Here is a 19809-nt window from a genome sequence, read left to right on the forward strand (position 1 = left end):
AAAGAAATACAAACAATTATAAGAATATATTACGAGCAACTATATGCCAACAAATTAGGCAATCTGGTAGAAATGGATGCATTCCTAAAGACGTATAAACTACGAAAACTGAACCAGAAGGAATAGAAAACCCAAATAGACCAATAACCAGCAAGGAAATTGACGCAATAATCAAAAATCTCCCCAAAAACAAGAGTCCAGGGCCAGATGGCTTCCCAGGGAAATTCTACCAAACATTTAAAGAAGAATTAATACCTATTCTTCTGAAGCTGTTTCAAAAAGTAGAAATGGAAGGAAAACTTCCAAACTCTGTCTATCAGGCCAGCAGTACCTTGATCCCAAAACCAGACAAAGACCCCACTAAAAAGGAGAATTACAGACCAATATCTCTGATGAACATGGATGCCAAAATTCTCACCAAGATACTAGCCAATAGGATCCAACAGTATCTTAAAAGGATTATTCACCATGACCAAGTGGGATTTATTCCTGGGCTGCAAGGGTGGTTCAACATCCACAAACCAATCAATGTGTTACATCACATTAACAAAAGAAAGGACAAGAACCATATGATCCTCTCAGTTGATGGAGAAAAAGCATTTGACAAAGTACAGCATCCTTTCTTGATTAAAACTCGCCACAGTGTAGGGATAGAGGGAATATACCTCAATATCATAAAAGCCATATACAAAAAGTCCATAGCGAATATCATTCTCAATGGGGAAAAACTGAGAGCTTTTCCCCTAAGGTCAGGAACACAGCAGGGATGTCCACCATCACCACTAGAATCCTAGCCTCAGCAATCAGACAACAAAAAGAAATAAAAGGCATCTGAATTGGCAAAGAAGAAATCAAACTTTCACTCTTTGCTGATGACATGATACTCTTTGTGGAAAACCCAAAAGACTCCACCCCAAAACTGCTAGAACTCATATAGGAATTCAGCAAAGTGACAGGATATAAGATCAATGCACAGAAATCAGTTGCATTTCTATACACTAACAAGGAGACAGAAGAAAGAGAAATTAGGGAGTCGATCCCATTTATAATTGAGCCAAAAACCATAAGATACCTAGGAATAAACCTAACCAAAGAGGCAAAGGATCTGTACTCAGAAAGCTATAAAACACTCATGAAAGAAATTGAGGAAGACACAAAGAAATGGAAAAACATTCCATGCACATGGATTGGAAGAACCAATTTTGTTAAAATGTCTATGTCTATACCTAGAGCAATCTATACATTCAATGCAATCCCTATCAAAATACCATCAACTTTTTTCACAGAGCTGTAACAAATAATCCTAAAATTTGTATGGAACCAGAAAAGACCCCGAATAGCCGAAGGAATGTTGAAAAAGAAAACGAAAGCTGGTGGCATCACAATTCTGGCCTTTAAGCTCTATTACAAAGCTGTAATCATCAAGACAGTATGGTACTGGCACAAAAACAGACCCATAGATCAATGGAACAGAATAGAGAACCCAGAAATGGACCCTCAACTCTATGGTCAACTAATCTTCGACAAAGCAGGAAAGAATATCCAATGGAAAAAGACAAAAGGAGCTACCTTCAACAAATGGTGTTGGAAAAATTGGACAGCCACATGCAGAAGAATGAAACTGGACCATTTCCTTACACCACATAAAAAATAGACTCAAAATGGATGAAAGACCTAAATGTGAGACAGGAATCCATCAAAATCCTAGAGGAGAACACAGGCAGCAACCTCTGTGACCTTGGCTGCAGCAACTTCTTGCTAGACAGGTCTCCAAAGGCAAAGGAAACAACGGCAAAAACAAACTATTAGGACTTCATCAAGATAAAAAGCTTTTGCACAGCAAAGGAAACAGTTGACAAAATCAAAAGACAACCCACAGAATGGGAGAAGATATTTGCAAATATCTTATCAGATAATAAATATCTTATCAGATAATCAGCTAGTATCCAAAATCTATAAAGAACTTATCAAACTCAACACCCAAAGAACAAATAATCCAATCAAGAAATGGGCAGAAGACATGAACAGACATTTCTCCAAAGAAGATATACAAAGGCCAACAACAGACACATGAAAAAATGCTCAACATCACTCAGCATCAGGAAAATACAAATCAAAACCATGCTTGGATATCACCTCACACCAGTGTCAGAATAGCTAAAATTAACAAGTCAGGAAACAACAGATATTGGTGAGGATGCGGAGAAAGGGGAAACCTCTTACACTGGTGTTAGGAAAGCAAGCTGGCGTGGCCACTCTGGAAAACAGTATGGAGGTTTCTCAGAAAGTTGAAAATAGAGCTACACTATGACCTAGCAATTCACTACTAGGTATTTACCCCAAAGATACAAATGTAGTGATCTGAAGGGGCACCTGCACCCCAATGTTTATAGCAGCAATGTCCACAATAGCCAAACTATGGAAAGAGCCCAGATGTCCATCAACAGATGAATGGATAAAGAAGATGTGTTTTGTATATATATATATATATATACACACACACACAATGGAATACTACCCAGCCATCAAAAAAAAAAAAAAATCTTGCCACTTGCAACGATGTGGCTGGAACTAGAGGGTATTAGGCTAAGCAAAATAAGTTAATCAGAGAAAGACAATTATCATATGATCTCACTCATATGTGGAATTTAAGAAACAAAACAGGATCATAGGGGAAGAGAGGAAAAAATAAAACAAGACATAATCAGAGAGGGAGACAAACCATAAGAGACTCTTAATCATAGGAAATAAACTGAGGGTTGCTGGACAGAAGGGGGTGGGGGAATGGGGTAACTGGGTGATGGGCATTAAGGAGGGCATGTGATGTAATGAGCATTGGGTATTATATAAGACTGATGAATCACTGACATCTACCTCTGAAATTAATAATACATTATATGTTAATTAATTGAATTAAAAAAATAAAAATAAAGGATTTTATACCTCCCTGGAAGGAGCCCTCCACCCTTTCCCACATGATAGGTAGATGACAAAAACCTGATTGGGTGACAGGCACATGGAGGGTTAATCTGATTAAAACAGAGCCAACAAGCCCCTAAAACCCCTAGACTTAGAAACTCTAGTGGCAACCCTCTAGGGTCCCCTTCATCTTTGGGAGCTTTGTACTATCACTCAACAAACTTTGCTGCCCACCAAAAAAACTAACCAAACAAACAAAAACAAAAACAAAATCAAGTATCTGTTTGTAGTAATAAGAAATTGAATTATTTGTATGGTCAATTATTCCTAAAGTTTCCAAACTCCATTTTTTTTCCTGAACATGTGTATTTGAGAATGTTGGATTGTGCAAATCCTGACAAGGTTAACCATGGCTGATTTCATCACGTGAGCCAATGTTCATTGAAGAGAGAAGTAATTAACTGCTTTAAAAAACAAACTCAAAACTATGGAAAAATTACAACTATGGTACAAGGAACTTTTTATGAACCATTTCAGAGAAAGTTGCCTACATGAGGCCCCAACATTCCCAAATATTTAGTATGTATTTTGTATTCCTACAAACAAGGATGTTCTCCAGCATAAATAAAATTCAACCAAAAAATGAGGAAATGAACATTGATATATCAGTACTATCTGACCCTCCATCCCTGTTCAAGGATGTAATGTTTTTACCGCAAAAGGATCCAGTTCAGAATCACATGTTGAGCTTAGTTGTCATTTCTCTTTAATCTCTTTCCTGATCATCATGACCTTGACACTTCAAAGATGACAGGCCAGTTATTTTGTGAAATTTCCCACATATCAGGGTTTGTTATCTTCTTGGGATTAGATTCACACTATGTATCTGGGGCAGGAATACCACAGATATGATGCTGTATTCTTCTTTGGGATGCTATCAGGTGGCACACAATCTCAACTTGTCCCCTTACTGATACTACTTATTTTGTTTAAGGTGGAATCTGCCAGGTTTCTCCACTGTCAGCTCTCTTTTTCTATTTGTAATTAATAAGTATTTTGTGGGGAGATACTTTGAGACTATGTAAACATCCTATTCCTCATCATATTTTCAATTTACTCATTCATTTATATCAGTGTGGCCTTCATGGTTTCCTATTTTATTCAATAGGTTATAATTCTTTACTAAAATTATTTAGTTTGATACTCAAATTTTACTGGATTCGGCCAGTAAGAGCCCCCTCACTCTGGTTCCTGCATCCCTTCGGCATGTCCTCCCCATTCTTCAAGCACTTTTTTACTTTGGGGCACAAAAACAAATTTCAAATTCATTTTGTTCTTTCTCTGTGCCAGCCATAGAATCAGACATTTCTCCAAGGATCCCTGGTTTCTTTTAGTAAAGAATGGTATTTAGGAAGCAGTATCTGTGTGCTGCATGTGCTCAATGCAATTGAGGTGTCCCCATGTGTTCACACCAGTACTCACAGGGGTTTAGCTTCTTCTACTCCGTAATTGTAACTCCCTTCTCAGACAATGAGAACCCTAGCTCCCATTACCCTTAATGTAAGTATTTATTTAATCAGAGTCCAATGTCAATGCCCTCCTCATTCACACAGGCTCTGACTTTCTTCATCAGCCCCTTTACTTTTCCCCCAATCTCCCCACCATGAAGATGCCCTTCTTTCCCCACCCGAAAATTCTGCACTGGGCAGCTACCTTCCCCAAAGCATGAACACCATAATCACACCAGGCAGGTACAAACTCTGGGCCACTACAGTTCCACCGATTCCACGACAGATGCCTATATTGCTCAAGTCCATTGACCAGCTCTTGCACTGGATTTCCATCAACCTCTTTACCAGTTTATACTGCCCTAGTAAGATACTGTAATCTAAGTGGACTTTCTGGGGCTCAGAGTCTCAGAAAGTGTGAGGGGCAGGTCTAGTGGAGCCTCCTAATACGGTCTGCGGGAGACAGTCCCCTCCGCTGCTGCACCTGGCCTGCCCTACTGAGAGCTGTCACCCAGCCTCAGATAGAACGCAAATGTGAGGAATCGGCTGCCTACCTGCACTGGGAAGGCAGCACTAAGGGCGTTTGCAACCTTCAAAACCCTCTCCGTTGTAAATCCCAACTTTCCCCAAGCCATCCTTTCTTAAGTTCAGCTCAAGACAGAAATTCCAGGGTATAGCCGTCATCTGTGCCACGAAATGGAACGGTACTCTCTGTCCTCCACCACCCTGCCTGCTGTCTTACTGGGAGCCATTTAGAGACTAGGGAACAGAGAAGGAAACGCCTCTATGGACGAGTGTGCTTGACTACAGATCTGATATTTAAAATGTGGCTAAAGATACTATGGTCTTTTGCCATTAAATGCCTGAAGGTGAAACTGAGTGAACTTAATTTATCTAGGAGAGTAATTATGAGACAATTTTGATTGCCGGATCAGCCTATCTAAACTAGAAATTGTTAAAAGCAGAGTCATGCTCATAAACATTTAACATTTTATACCAATTTTTATTTTATGCCTGTAATAAAAATGATTTAACTGTGTTGTCTTCTATTTGAAAGGTTTGGAAATGCCTGTGCTTGGACTATTACATTTTTGGCTCTCTGACACTTATTCAGAAGGATGTCATTTCTCAGTTTGCTTTTTCTTACATTTCAACAATAATGATATGGTTAGGAGAAAAACTTGCCACACTCTGGGAACTTAAATAACTGTGAGAACATTCCAGTCACAGGTTTGGATTTGTTCACATGAGATGTAACTTTGTCATAGTCTTTGCACGTTTCTGTTTCTCAGGAATCATCTTTTATTTTGATAACAGTCACACAAGCTCCATCTCCAGAGGCTTCCAGGGAGGAGCTCTAGTCTTCCTGCTGTGTCTGAGATCTCAGCTATATAGAACATTCTAGCAACTCCAACGCGGGGCCCTGAGATCACCTAGGTGTGATTGAGAACCCAGCCAAATTATGTACTGATACTACAGGGCATATCCCTCTTTGTTTTTTGTTTTTTAAGATTTTATTTATTTATTTGACAGAGAGAGACACAGTGAGAGAGGGAACACAAGCAGGGGGAGTGGGAGAGGGAGAAGCAGGCTTCCCGCGGAGCAGGGAGCCCGATGCGGGGCTCGATCCCAGGAGCCTGGGATCATTACCTGAGCCAAAGGCAGAAGCTTAACAACTGAGCCACCCAGGCGCCCCTCCCTCTTTGTTTAACAAATTTTTTTTAAGTTCCTCAAATCCAGATCATTTAAATTTTTTGTTTTATTTTTGTCTATTTGTGTCAGCTGTAAAACTTTTTAACCTGGCTGGCTGTGAGGGGAAGCAAGTGCCTGGAGCTCAGCCACCAGCAATGCTGAAGCATTTTCCAGCTCCTGGAAAATGCTCTTACTACCTGACTAGAGGAAGTAAGAGAAAATGATTCTTCATGCTTCCTCAGCTCAAGTTGGGATGCCTGCCCTCAGCCTCTGCATATCTCAACTGAAAAGGCCTTCAAGGTCTGCATGGGTGCAGGTTCCTCCTTGAAGACATCTCTGATGACCAGAGCCGGAAGCAACCCTCCCCTCTTCTGAAGAACTGCTGTCCTTCCGGTGCCTTCGGAGTGACCCTCACCAATTTGAACAAATTGTGATGACGACCCCTGTGCTTGGTGCCATCTTCCGATCTCTCTGGGTAACTCTAAGTTCTTTGAAGTCAGGTACTGCATGGAATTCAGCTCCTGATCTCTTGCTGTGCGTCAGCAGCACATAAACAGTTGTTGAATGAATGAAGGAGAGAATCCAGTGTTCTGGAGAGGAAAACCTATGTACAATGGAGCTATTGTGTGGGCAACTGATCTGCGTCCTTCGTATCTTAAGAGTGAGGAGCCTGAGCTAATGGAGAGGAGAATGTCTAGGCAGGCAAGGATATTCTTAGTTTCTCCTGAAATCCCTTTTCCTTGAAGATGCCCCTGAAAAATGAGAGAAGCGTTCTCTGCTTCACAGTCTGGACTCAGGACTGGGATGTGAAATATTCAGATAAAAGCCCAAATCTTTAATGAGAAAAAAAAAAAAAGCCACAGTTGTTTCCTGAAGACAGAACGGAACCAGGACGAGAAGCAACAGAAGGACGACAGAGGAGGGAGGGCCTCGGACGCAGCCCCAACTGGCCGCGATGCACTGACCTGTACAACGTCAACAATGCATGCGCCCGAGGAGTGGCTCCGTCCCTTCGGCTGGGCCCACCACCCTGAACCTGCTCTGTTGCAGTCTAGATTCACCGTGGTCATGGGGCTCCTTTGTCTCTTCTCCCAATTGTGTAGAGTGGTTCTCGGGCCTCCACGTCACAGAGCCCGCTTTGGACGTTCTCCAGCGACTCTGCTCGCTGCTTACAAAGAACTGGGCTGAGAGGGCAAATTGGGACCAGAGAAGTTTTTTTGGAACTTCTTTTGGCGACAAGCCTAAAAGGCCATTAAACCTAAAAGCCATGTAATTTTTCTGCTGGGCAGAGAATGGAGTAAGGGTCTGGTTCTACTTACGAAGTAAGATTCCTGCTTTTGTGGGAAGTTTGTGGTAGAGACAACGTATTTTGTGTTTTTAGTTTAAAAATGATTTCCTGTGCTCTGCTAGGTGAATAAATAATTGTGCTCCATTATGACGGAAACAGTCATTTTGTTCATATAAGAAAGCCTCTGACATCTTGGAAACAACAGACAATAAAGCATCTGTGCTGGGTATCAGTAAGTCTTAACTTTTCCAAGTGTGTATCTTTGAAAAATGTTAAAGAATAAAGACATCTGGTAAAGGTCAAATTCATGTTCTTATTTAAGGCCTCTGTTCATTTGACATTTTGGTTGAGGAAAGACAGTTTCTCTGCTACTCAGAGAGGAAGTGAAAGTTGTCTAATGGCAGATGTAATGCCGCTGTTAAACAAAACCCTAATATTAATTTCCTCTCTGTTCTAAATCACTGGGGGTCGGTGGGACAGCTTAGTCTTTGCCAGATGAAGGAAGACAAACAGTGAAGAAAATAAAACATTTCCCTCTCCATGAAAAGACAAACACAAAAACCATACTCAGTGAAACATTTTTGACAGACGTCTTTAGTTTTGACACACATACAGAAATACGCAACCTGAAAAATGGGGTTGGAGAAAAAAGAAACAAAATGTTGGCAGAATATCCTACAGATCTCAAATTTTGTGCTGAACTTGGAGGAAGACAGTGTTTGACAGAGACACTCGTGAGTTTGGACAGCTTGACTTAATTGCTGCTATATAATGGCAGTCACTTAGACTAGTTGAAGACCTTAGAGAGAAAAGTCATTGTCAAAAAGAACCTCAAATTAGTGTCTACGTCTCCTCCTCCGGCCACTGACTCCCTGGTACAGAGTTATTAAGGTGTTTGGAAGGCCTGGCCAGTTGGATTGCTATGCCGAGACACTCTCTGCTGGGCCTGCCTGGGGTCAGGTCTGGAAGTCCCGACCTCTGATGGCCTCTGGGCACAGGCCAGCGTCACTCCACCTGCCCACCTACAGACACGGTCAGTCCCAGCATCCCCCACACCAAATCCTCCCTGCCTCTCCATCAGCCGGGGAGCAATCATGCTTCTGCTGAGTTTAATTCATCTTCCTCTTACAGACGGTGTTAAGACTGGCTGGCAAAGATCAATGCCTCTCCTGCGTGCTTTAGACCAAAGAGGAAATGAGCAGAGATGTTTTTAGTTTACTGCAGCTCTATCTTTGTACAACTTCATCTACCCCACCTTGACCCACAGCAGTTGCCTCATTTGGACCATGGCTGGCATTAGTGGATTGAATTCTATTTAAGAAAAATCACCTGCCCAACTGCCTGCTCCTTGATATGATTATTCCAGCTGAGATATTCTGTTACTCACAGGGCACTTATTGCAAAATCTTTACTCTCTTTTTATTGTATTTACTACATTTTCAAGTTGCCAGAAAAATTCTTTTATATCAGGCCATCGGTGTATCTTTGTTTAAACACGAATGTAAACATTTATTTAAATATTTATGGAAAGAGTAAAGGAGGAAATGATTGTTGCACAAGTAATGCCTTTCAATATAATTTTCAAAAATTCGGTTTATCACAACATTTTAAGAGTATATGCTCTGCACATGTTGTTGATATATAGGAAAGAGGGGTTTTTTTCTTCATGAAAGAAGGGAAAAAACCAGAAAGAGTCCAGAATGCAAGATTTTAATGAGCAAGTACTTGAAAGTTGTGAGCATCACTATGTATTCAGAGGGGAAAGGGGCAGGGAATGAAATGCTTGCCTCAGCTATAGAGAGAGGAGAATCAACGCTTTTGGAGTTTTGCCTGAAAGGGTCACCTGTACTCACTGTCACTATGGAAATTGTCTTCCATCAGGGTGCAAGGATCCGGGTTGCCACCACAAAGGACACCTTTGTGGAAGATTCTTAATGTTTTATTTTATTGGGATTTCTGAGAAGCACACATTTTGATGAACTCCATATACTATTTTCCGACTATTAATCACTAAATATGTCAGGGTGAATGACACGAGAGAGCCCTCCTAGTTGGGGGCTCTCTCTCTTAAAAATTCACAGGTAAAGTCCTCATCTCTCTCTCTTAAAAATTCACAGGTAAAGTCCTCATACTGTGATAGTCCATGGCTATTTCTGTTTTAAGAAAATGCCGGAACAGGGGTGGGAGCTAGCCTACCCAGGGTGTATTTCAAGAAGATCATGATTTCTGACCTTAGAGAAGCACTTCATAAGAGGCAGTTCTAGAAAACACATTTGGAATGCTCTCTAAGGTTTCTCTACCTCTAACATGCCCAAATTCATTGTGTGATTTATCGTTTGCTATTTGGATACCCTTCACTGAATGGTGAGCAAAAGAGGCAATTTTTTATTCTTTTTTTTAATAAGTCAATAATAGAAAAAATTCCTGTGCATTCTAACCTATTTGGTCTCCCACAATGCCCTTTAATTGGAAAGAAAATGAAGAATCATTATAAAAATTCACCAAAAATATTTCATGCAAAATGAGCAGAGCTGTTTTGTTTCTGCTGGTGGTGCAATATTTTCTCATGGTTATGTTCTTGAAACATGAATCTGTGATAGTTTAAGAGCTGAATACATAATTTAATACTGCCCAAGGCCAGCATTAGCTAAAGCAGATGTTTGTGAAAGATGCATGTCTTTATTGGAGGGCTGAGCTGCCCTAATTCGGTCCATTTCACTCTGCCTCCCTTTCAGTGCTCCCTTCTGCAGTGATGGAGCCTGAGAATGCCCCCCTTAAAGGTACCCCAGGAGGGCCCATTACACACGACATAAAGCTGCCCAAAATGCAGAAGCTGGTTGCCTTTCAGGGTTGTTTTATGTATCCACTGTTGACGTGTCACTGAATCCCGGGATCTCACAATGGGAAGATTCTCAGAAGGTTACTGGTTCTCTTGATGCCTGGAGCCTCTACAAAATCCCAGCAGATTTTCAGGAGACTTTCAGAGCCATACATTTGTTCTGTGACAACATAATCCTCACAAGGAAGTAGTTTGACCCTGGTGACCAAGAGCAGCAATTTTGGAATCCTAACTCAACTCTTGTCCTGTGTGGCCCTGAGCTAGTTAATGTAACTTCTCTGGGTCTGGTTTCTCAAGACATTTACCTTACATGGTTGTTTTGAGGCTCCAGTGAGATAATGCTTATAAAATCCTTACCATGGTGTCTGGAGTACTGGAAGGACTAGCTAAGCGGAAGCCATAACTATAGTTTAATTTTTACTCAATGTCCTTTTCCCTGGAATTTTCCCCCTGGATTCTAGTTGTGCCCCTGGAGCTAGCTAGCTGCACAAAGCAAACCTAACCTCTCTCCCACACACCTGTCATCCCAATATTTCAAATGTTCATCCTTTTCACGTCTTTTCCCTCCCTCCTTTGGACACTTTATTACAATCACCCAAATTACTCTCATCTCTGCCCACTGTTCTTGCTCATCCCTGGGCTTTGCACAGGTTCTTTCTCTCAGCCTTGGCTTCTTTCTCCATCACTTCCCCCCTTTTGGCTTCATCAAATCCAATTCCAGCTTCAGGTCTCAACTAAGACGTCCCTTCTGCAATAAGCCTCCCCTGATCCCTGACATATTGCCCAGGACCAACTGCCCCTTACTTCCCCAAGCACTACTTCAGATTTGTAGGAAGAAGATATAAGGGAAAAAATTAGGCAGAGGTGGAGGAAAAGAAGCATATGCATCATTACTTGGAATTGAGCTACCCTGCTGCAACATGGAGACTGAATTAAAGCCCCTAGCTGAAGATAATACTTATAATGACTTTCTATCTCTGGAGGCTGTGACTTTACCTCTCAGTGGCTGAAAGTGTTGGTCTCCATGAGGCAGTGTGGGTGTCATCTTCATTTCTAATCTGTAGAGACTGGCAGTGTCTGGCACGTAGTTTGCTGCTCACTAGGTATTTCTTAAACACGTCAGTAGACTTCTTTTCTGAGAGCTTTCACATCCCTTTTCTGATCTGCCCATCTTAACAAAACTGGGAAACCCTCATAGCTTTTTTACTGTCAACTCTCTTTGCAGAGGAATCAACTGAGAACTAAGGAGTACTGGCTCATGAGTGACAAATCAAATCCTAGCTATTCAGAGCCCTAGTCCAAAGGTCCTTCCATGACACGAATGTCTCTCCCTTTCCTTCCCCATTGCAGATGGAAGGCTATAGACCTATAGCTCAACAAACAAAAAGTTAAGCTGAGTAAGTAAATGTCTACATAGACTCTTTCTCTCGTGAAGGGAGAAAGGATTATACCCACCATCTTTATTTCATACAGAGGGTAAAGACAGGAAGGTAGCTCTCCGGTATCATGAAATGCTAAAAGGTCAGGTGTAGTTTGTACCAACCCAGTTTAGCCTAATTCTGGATGGACCTTACTCAAGTATTATATGGCCACCCGAAAAACCAAAGCTTGATTTTCACACAGTATCTGATATTGGTTATACCAGCTAGTGCCAGTTATGTCCCCCTCTTAGCTGGGACGGTCCCATTATTCAGTGGGTCTTCTAGGAAACAAAAAAAGCGGGAGACCTTTTTAAAAAACTTTTAAAAAATGTATTTGAGAGAGAGAGAGAGAGCACGTGTGTGTGCATGCACTCGAATAGGGAGAAGGGTGGGGGGGGCAGAGGGATAGGGGCAAAGGGAGAGGGGGAGGGATAAGCAGACTCTGCACTGAGGGTGGAGCCTGATGTGGGGCTTGGTCCCACAACCTTGGGATCACAACCTGAGCCAAAATCAAGAGTCCTCCACTCAGCTGCTCAACTGACTGAGCCACCCAGGTGCCTCCCTTTTTTGTTCTGAAGGCACCTTGCCCAGCCCCATTGCAATAGGTGAAGGTTTTCTTACAAAACCTGCCTTGAAATTAAGAATGGGTCTTCATCTTCCTTTGTCTTCTGGAAAGACTTGAGCCTGAGCTGATCCTGAATACTAAGTGCCTAGAATCAGCTGAAGAGAATTTTGACCAGGGCCAGAGAAACAACTGTTTGTTCCTTCTTGCTCTCCCATCTCTGGGCTTTCCCTCAGATGTATTAAGCCCAAGCCAGAGACAACCCTGGCCAAATGACAGGCTAAAGCCCACAGTTGTCCTGTGACAGTTTTGAGATCCAACTGAAAAACCATCATGAAGCTGGCATAAGGAGAAGCTGGGAGATAGGCATAAATTGACTGCAGGCCTAGGAGGGAGACTGACTGAACTGTTGAGCCCAGACTCACCAGCCAAGAAGCCTATTTGGAGCTATGGCTATCCCAAAAGCCAACCAGGACTCATGGATGAGTCCATTGTCCCAGCCATACTCTAGTGGAGGAATGCATTTAGCCCAGCATAAAGGAAACATGGGAGGATGGGAAAGGAATCAACCTTGTTAAAGGAGAAGACACCATCATGAGCTCTGAGGGTGGTGAGAAAGCAGAGCTCACAACAGTGTGGCCCAGATGGGTTTTGAGCCTTTATCTCAGGAAGACTAAAATCAACACGTCAGAGGTGATGGCATCTGACCCCTGAGCCAGCAAGGGCAAGACAAGAAACCATGGGATTTGGGGAGTGGAGAGGGGCAAAGGCCACCACGAGACCTACTTTTTATGAGCCTTTGCCAGTGTGGTTTGTGAAACCCGCCTGAGCATTAAAAAAAAAAAAAAAAAAAAATCCAAATTTACTCACCTGAGTTAGAGCACAGATCAGAATACAGTTTGATTTTTAGTCATTTGTCAAGATCACATGTGCACCAATATGAAATTCTATGCAAGATACTGTGGCCACTGAACTACAGTAAGTGTAAAAGTTTAACTGATAGATTGCTTGACAATAACTTGTAGCTCAACGATGTAAAATTAAAAAAACAAACAAACCCTACTTAAACCAGCTACTTCTGGTTGTAAATAGTTAAAAGGATTCATGCTTGGTTTAAGTAATTCTCCGTTCACCTCAAGAAACAGCTTTGGGGCTTTGTTAGCCTACAGATGAGACAAGGGCGAGCCAAAATGAATTGGTTGAGGGAATACCACATTGGTGTAAACTAAACAAAGACAGCAAGAGACTCGCAATTGAGTTTCAGGAAAATAAGTGCTATCACTTGCAAAATACTGGGATTCTAGATGTCAAAATTTGATCTGCAAGGTTTGAGGGCTTACGGAGAAGCCTATACACGTAAAAATATGATCTCCAGAGTGTAGCCAGGATTACACAGCTTACTGTGGAAGCTGTAACGTACTCTCAGCTTCCTTTCTCTGGGAAATAATTTTACATTATGACTGTTTGTGACTAAAATGTAGTTCTATTGCATAATATCATCATCAGAGCCATCTTCCTCTGTGTCCAGGCATCTGAATTACATCCGCAATATGCCTTCAAGCATATTACATACAATTAGGAAATCTTCTTTAGTAGCTCATTTTTTCCCAAATATGTAATTTTGGCTGAATGATATTAAGGGATTTAAAAAAAAAGATATCATTACATTAACTGAAATTATTACTATTTTAATTTGCCTGCAAAGCCTTTATTTCAAGTATCATTTCTTATAACTTGTAACTCAGTGGGTATCATAATCCTGATAGAATTTTAGCTACTTGATAGCCTGAGACATTTTGGGGGAATCATTCCCAACAGAAAATCAGTTTAATGAGCACTTCTGGTGTTAACTGTGAACAGCTATTTTCCACACTCTTAAAGTACATGACTAAACCAGGGACTCATGCCACCTTTTGTAATGTAACACCTGGTGTTCTGTTCCTCCCCCTCCTGACCCTAACAATCATCCTCCAGTAACGCCTAGCCAATTTATGGAATTGATGGACTCCAGAGAAAGTGGAGGAGCTGAGCCAGCTTCCTGAAATAGCAAGTTTTAAGATGAATTTCTGGAACAACCACTTTAAAGTGCAATACAATGAAACTTTCTCTTATAATCTTCAACCAGCTAAGCCTTTGCCAAAAGGGTATTATTTGTTGAAGAAAGTGACATCCCTGGGAATGCAGAAAGCAAGTCACTGATAGAAATAGAAATATCTAACCACTTACTATATTTTCTCTTCAACTAAAACATGGTAAAAACCTGGGACACGGTGTTCTGCGAAATGTTAATCCTACATCTGGGGCGCCTGGGTGGCTCAGTCGGTTGGGTGCCCAGCTCCTGATTTTGGCTCAGGTCATGATCTTAGGGTCATGGGATAGAGCCCTGCATCAGGCTCCGCGCTCAGCAGGGTGTCTGCTTGAGATTCTCTCTCTCCCTCTGCCCCTTGCCACCCACCCCTGGCTCATTCACTCTCTCTCTCTCTAAAATGAAAAGATAGGGGCGCCTGGGTGGCTCAGTCGTTAAGCGGCTGCCTTCGGCTCAGGTCATGATCCCAGGGTTCCGGGATCGAGCCCCGCATCAGGCTCCCTGCTCAGCCGGAAGCCTGCTTCTCCCTCTCCCACTCCCCCTGCTTGTGTTCCCTCTCTCGCTGGGTCTCTCTCTGTCAAATAAATAAATAAAATCCTTAAAAAAAATTTAGAGTTTGGAAGTCTGAATTGGCTTTCAGTGGGCTAAAATCTAGGTGCTAACAGGGCTGATTCCTTTCTGGGAGAATCGACTACCTTGCCCCTTCCAGCTTCTAGAGGCTGCCTGTATTCCTTGGTTCATGGCTCCTCTCCATCTTTAAAGCCAGCAACAGTGCGATGAGTATTTCTCACACTGCAACACTCTGAACTCTTCTTCTACCTGCCCCTTCCACATTTAAGGACCCTTGTTATTACATCAGGCCCACCTGGATAATCCAGGATAATCTCTCTGTTTTAAACTTAGCTGATTAACAACCTTAATTCTATCTGCAACTTTAATTCTCCTTTTCCATGTAATGTAACAGTCTGGATTTAGTTTTGTAGCTTTCTCACATACTTCTTGAGATCATAAATTAAGACTTTTACCACATCCTATATCTTTTTATTTCGAGATCATGATATGAACTCATCCAGAGAATAGACTCCCATTAACTTTCCGGCCCAGCAGTTGTTTCTGTTAGAAAATTTTGCAGGCTATTTTCTTTAAAATCAATTTTTCAAAAATAACATATGTTGCCAGAGGATGGTGAGTCAATGACAATAATAGTTGAAGCAAAAAAAAAAATAATTTTTTAAGAAAGAAAAGTCTGAAGAAAAAGGTTCCAAGCATTAGGACATAAACATCTTTCCAGGAGGACATTATTCTACCTACCACATCAGGACCTATTGACTCCTGACAAATGGAAGTGATAGAACAATCTGAAATGACTTTAAGAAAACTAGTGTGAGATTTCCAAAAAATTGAAGAAGGAATTTTAAAAATAGGAAACTATGAAGGACTTTATGCATGGCTAACCAGTAGTAGAAAATGAGTCTACGGGTACTGGATAGATTAGGAAAACTATCTCAACTCTGTTCTAACCTCCTATTAGCATGCTTTCCTGGATCGAAAAGACTGGAAAATTAAAACAAAACAAAACAAAACCTTCATTTCCCAGGCTCCTATGCAGCTAAAGAAGCCATTTAGGTTTGGCCAATCAGATGCATGCTTGTGAGACCTGTACGTGGAGCCGAGTTCAGGGGAGGGAGAAGCGGGGATGCAGGAGACTTTCATTTTCCTCTTGTGGAGTTAGCAGGCACAGGATGGCCCTGCAGAGGTTGGGCTACAATTTCTCCTCAGCCGACTGCAGCCTAGGTGGCAACTTCCTGGAGCCAACAGCTGCAGTGGTGGCCTCCTGATGCCTGGAAAGCAGCTAAAGTCCAAGATCTGCGGTGATCCTGGGGGTGGCAGTTGCTGCAGCAGCTTCCTGATTCAGTGCCCTTGGAAGCCAGGGTCTGCAAAATTGTCCTTGGAGTTGTTCCTGGAGGTCAGTGGAGAGCCTGCTCTCCTCAACCTTCTAATGAATATTTAAGTTCTGAATTCCCTGTAAAGCACCCTTTTTGCCTAAAATAGTGAAAAAAGCCTCCTATTATTTACAACAGAACCCTGACTGTTATATGTACAACATACATTTCCCCAAACTGGGGACAGGATGCTATTAGTTGTGCTTTCTTCACAAGATTAGGGGAACTCAGTGATTTTTCTCCTGTCACTACAAATTTGCTACTAGGTACAGGTAAACAGGGTGTGCAGCAACTAACTTTAGTTTAAATTATAAACAAGTGACTTTACAAAGTTAAAAGTATGTCACTGAACAGCTGGAAGGAGATAAAATGACTTTCTAGGGAGCACCATAATCCCATTTTTCATTTTAATAAAACAAACTTTGTGGAATTGGGTAAAATGAAAATAGACCTTAGGTAAAAGATGGGGGCCACAGCAGCATTTAGCTGACACTATTGACAAATTATCTCTTTCTAGTCCATGGATGGTATGTGTCAGGTTAGCAAGAAAGAATCCCATTTTTCTGATGACTTCTTTATTCCAAATGGGGTGTTGTAAAGGGAAAAGCTCAGGACTTATGCATTTTCAATTTTCTATCCTCAGAAAATGAGTTACACGGTCATTTGGGGAGGGCTTACTGGGCCAAGTCCCTCTTTCTCTGTGGATTGGCCAGGGCTGTCATAGGAAAGCTTCATATTCCTTCACTCAAAGAATTCTTCATGAGTGTGAGTGGATTAAGATAAGAACCCAGTCTAGAATGCTGGTTTTCTTTTTTTCAGTCCTGCTATTTAGAAAAATAATGACAGTTTCTTTGATTTGTTGAGTAGAATCAAGGTAACTGAGAGCTACCCCTAGAGAAAACGCTCCAGTCATTGCTGCCATTATCATCTTTCTCCAAAGCAAATTCCAAATTTCAAAGTCTGGATTTACTTTTGTAGCTTTCTCACATACTTCTTGAGATCATAAATTAAGACTTATACCACATCCTATATCTTTTTATTTCAAGATCACGGTATGAACTCATCCAGACAATAGACTCCCATTAACTTTCTGGCCTAACAATTGTTTCTTTTCTTTTTTTTTTTTTAAGATTTTATTTTATTTGACAGAGAGAGACACAGCGAGAGAGGGAACACAAGCAGGGGGAGTGGGAGAGGGAGAAGCAGGCCTCCCGCGGAGCAGGGAGCCCGATGCAGGGCCCGATTCCAGGACTCCGGGATCACGACCCGAGACAGACATTTAATGACTGAGCCACCCAGGCGGCCCTAGCAATTGTTTCTGTTAAGAAAATTTTGCAGGCTCTTTTCTTTAAAATCAATTTTTCAAAAATAACATATGTTGCCAGAGGATGGTGAGTCAATGACAATAATAATTGAAGCAAAAAAGTAATTTTTTAAGTAAGAGAGAAAATTCTGAAGAAAAAGCGTCAATAATTTCATTGAAAAATGACTTCTTGGGGCACCTGGGTGGCTCAGTCATTGAGCGTCTGCTTTCGGCTCGGGTCATGGTCCCAGGGTCCTGGGATCGAGCCCCGCATCAGGCTCCCTGCTCAGCAGGAAGCCTATTTCTCCCTCTCCCACTCCTCCTGCTTGTGTTCCCTCTCTCGCTGTCTCTCTCTCTCTGTCAAATAAATAAACAAAATCTTAAAAAAAAATGACTTCTTATATTGCAACCCAGTAGCTCTGTCGTAGGCCAGTCATCTTTAATAAGATGCAGAGCATCCCCATCATTAGGGGCATCGTGATGACACAGATGGTACTGTACTATGAGGGGGGCGAAGGGGTGCCTTGGGAAAGACATTGAAATACATGCGCCCTTTGTATGTCATACTGAGCTCCTTCTATTACCTCTTAAAGTGGGAAAATGGGTTTCACTGCCTTATTCTTATTTGGGATTTTGATCCAAAATGCATGCTATATCTCAAATTTGGCTAAGTATTCCAAGGACAGAAATATGCAGAAATTCTCATCTAGAAGTACTGAGTAGGGGATCAGAAGGTAAGAAAAGAATAAGTATGTCTAAGCACAGAAAATCAAAATATAGTTGAGCACCTAATTGGCCAACTGCCTTCTACCACTTCAACACTTGAATCTTCCTGGCTACTAGCACAGTATTATTAAGGTAGAATAAATCAGTTGACATGACTAGGTTTTAGGAAAATATGTGAGAGTAATTCAGGCAAAAAATCAGTTTGAAATAGATGAAATTTTCCATCTGAGTGGCTTCTACCAGGAGAGAATGTTTCTAGGAGTGCAGTATTTTTAATCTTGTTTTAAAATAAATACTTTAACGTATAAATCACACAATTGTAAAGGCACTTCAATTTTATTTTCCTTTAGTTTTGAGGTTTTGGAATTGCTCTGTGCAGTTCCAAGTAAAACCTCTTAGATAAAACTTTCATGCCGAAAACCACTGTCACAAATGTGCAAGTACAACTATAAATTTATACAACACTCAAGCTGTTTGTAGTTTGCAAAACTTGCTAATAAAATGCAGAAGTAGGGTTTCCATTTAACCTTCTCGGGCACTGGCACTGCATGTATATCTTGGGTTCAGGCAAAAGATGGAAAATTCCATGCATAGAGAATCTTTTGTGGTTGTGACAGTTTGCTAATATCTTAATGAGTGAATTATGATAATTACGAAAATCTTAGCTTTACATTATTTGTGAAGAGCGTCTCTGTGTGTGTGTGAGAGAGAGACAGCTTTCCCAGGCAAATACAGCATTCTGATTCAGCAGCATTCAATGAGGAACATTTCATGGGCTAATAATACAAAATGGATCTTAAACTGCTGCATATTAATCAAATTCATTAAAGTACATTCATTAATTTGTGTGTATAACAGCCAAACCGGGAATGTGGAATTTGCTGATTTTGCACAAAATACATACATTAATGAATGCTAAAACTTCAACATGAGTAATAGCTTTAGCAATATTTTTATAAAGCAAAATTCTAAGTATTCTAAATAACTAATTGTTAATTATTTTCTTTTTAATAGTTCCACTTCCATTTCATTTTGTTATTTAGTTGTAAGTGGCAAAACAAATATGGAAGAAGAAAACAATTAAAAAATAAAGGGTAGCCCCAAAAGATTTTAAAGAAAAAAATAGAACACTAATATTAAATTTCCTACCTCTTCTTCCAGTCATTTAGTTTAAAAATAGGTTCAGGGTACCTTAGACATGGTCACACTTCTATGTACAAAGAAACATGACTTTGAGCCTAAATTCGGAGTCTTTCATTTCGTCTACAGGACTGGAGGCTGGGAGGGCAAGGCAAAGGAAAACCCAGCATTGAGGGTGTATACTTAAATGTCTACAACTAACGGAAAATTTTTACATTTCTTCATGAAGTCAGGAGATTTAAGACTTGTGCTAATGCTCAATGACTAGTGTCCCTTCAGCAGCACACATACAGATACTCTGTATCTGGAATGATACAGAGATTATTTAGCATGGTTCCTGCACTAGGATGACATGCAAATTTGTGAAGTGTTCTATATTAAA

At 41.1% G+C, this 19809-nt stretch overlaps 1 non-coding gene across 1 annotated transcript; it reads left to right on the forward strand.

Moving 5' to 3' along the window:
- Nucleotides 1-19706: 19706 nt before the first annotated feature.
- Nucleotides 19707-19809, forward strand: LOC112830344 (U6 spliceosomal RNA). Its single transcript, XR_003209894.2, has one exon. It is a non-coding gene; the product is annotated as a U6 spliceosomal RNA (small nuclear RNA).

The sequence above is a fragment of the Callorhinus ursinus genome, unplaced genomic scaffold, assembly GCF_003265705.2.
Source record: "Callorhinus ursinus isolate GAN/ISIS: 27379988/994484 unplaced genomic scaffold, GSC_fseal_2.0 scaffold58, whole genome shotgun sequence".
Taxonomy (NCBI): domain Eukaryota; kingdom Metazoa; phylum Chordata; class Mammalia; order Carnivora; family Otariidae; genus Callorhinus; species Callorhinus ursinus.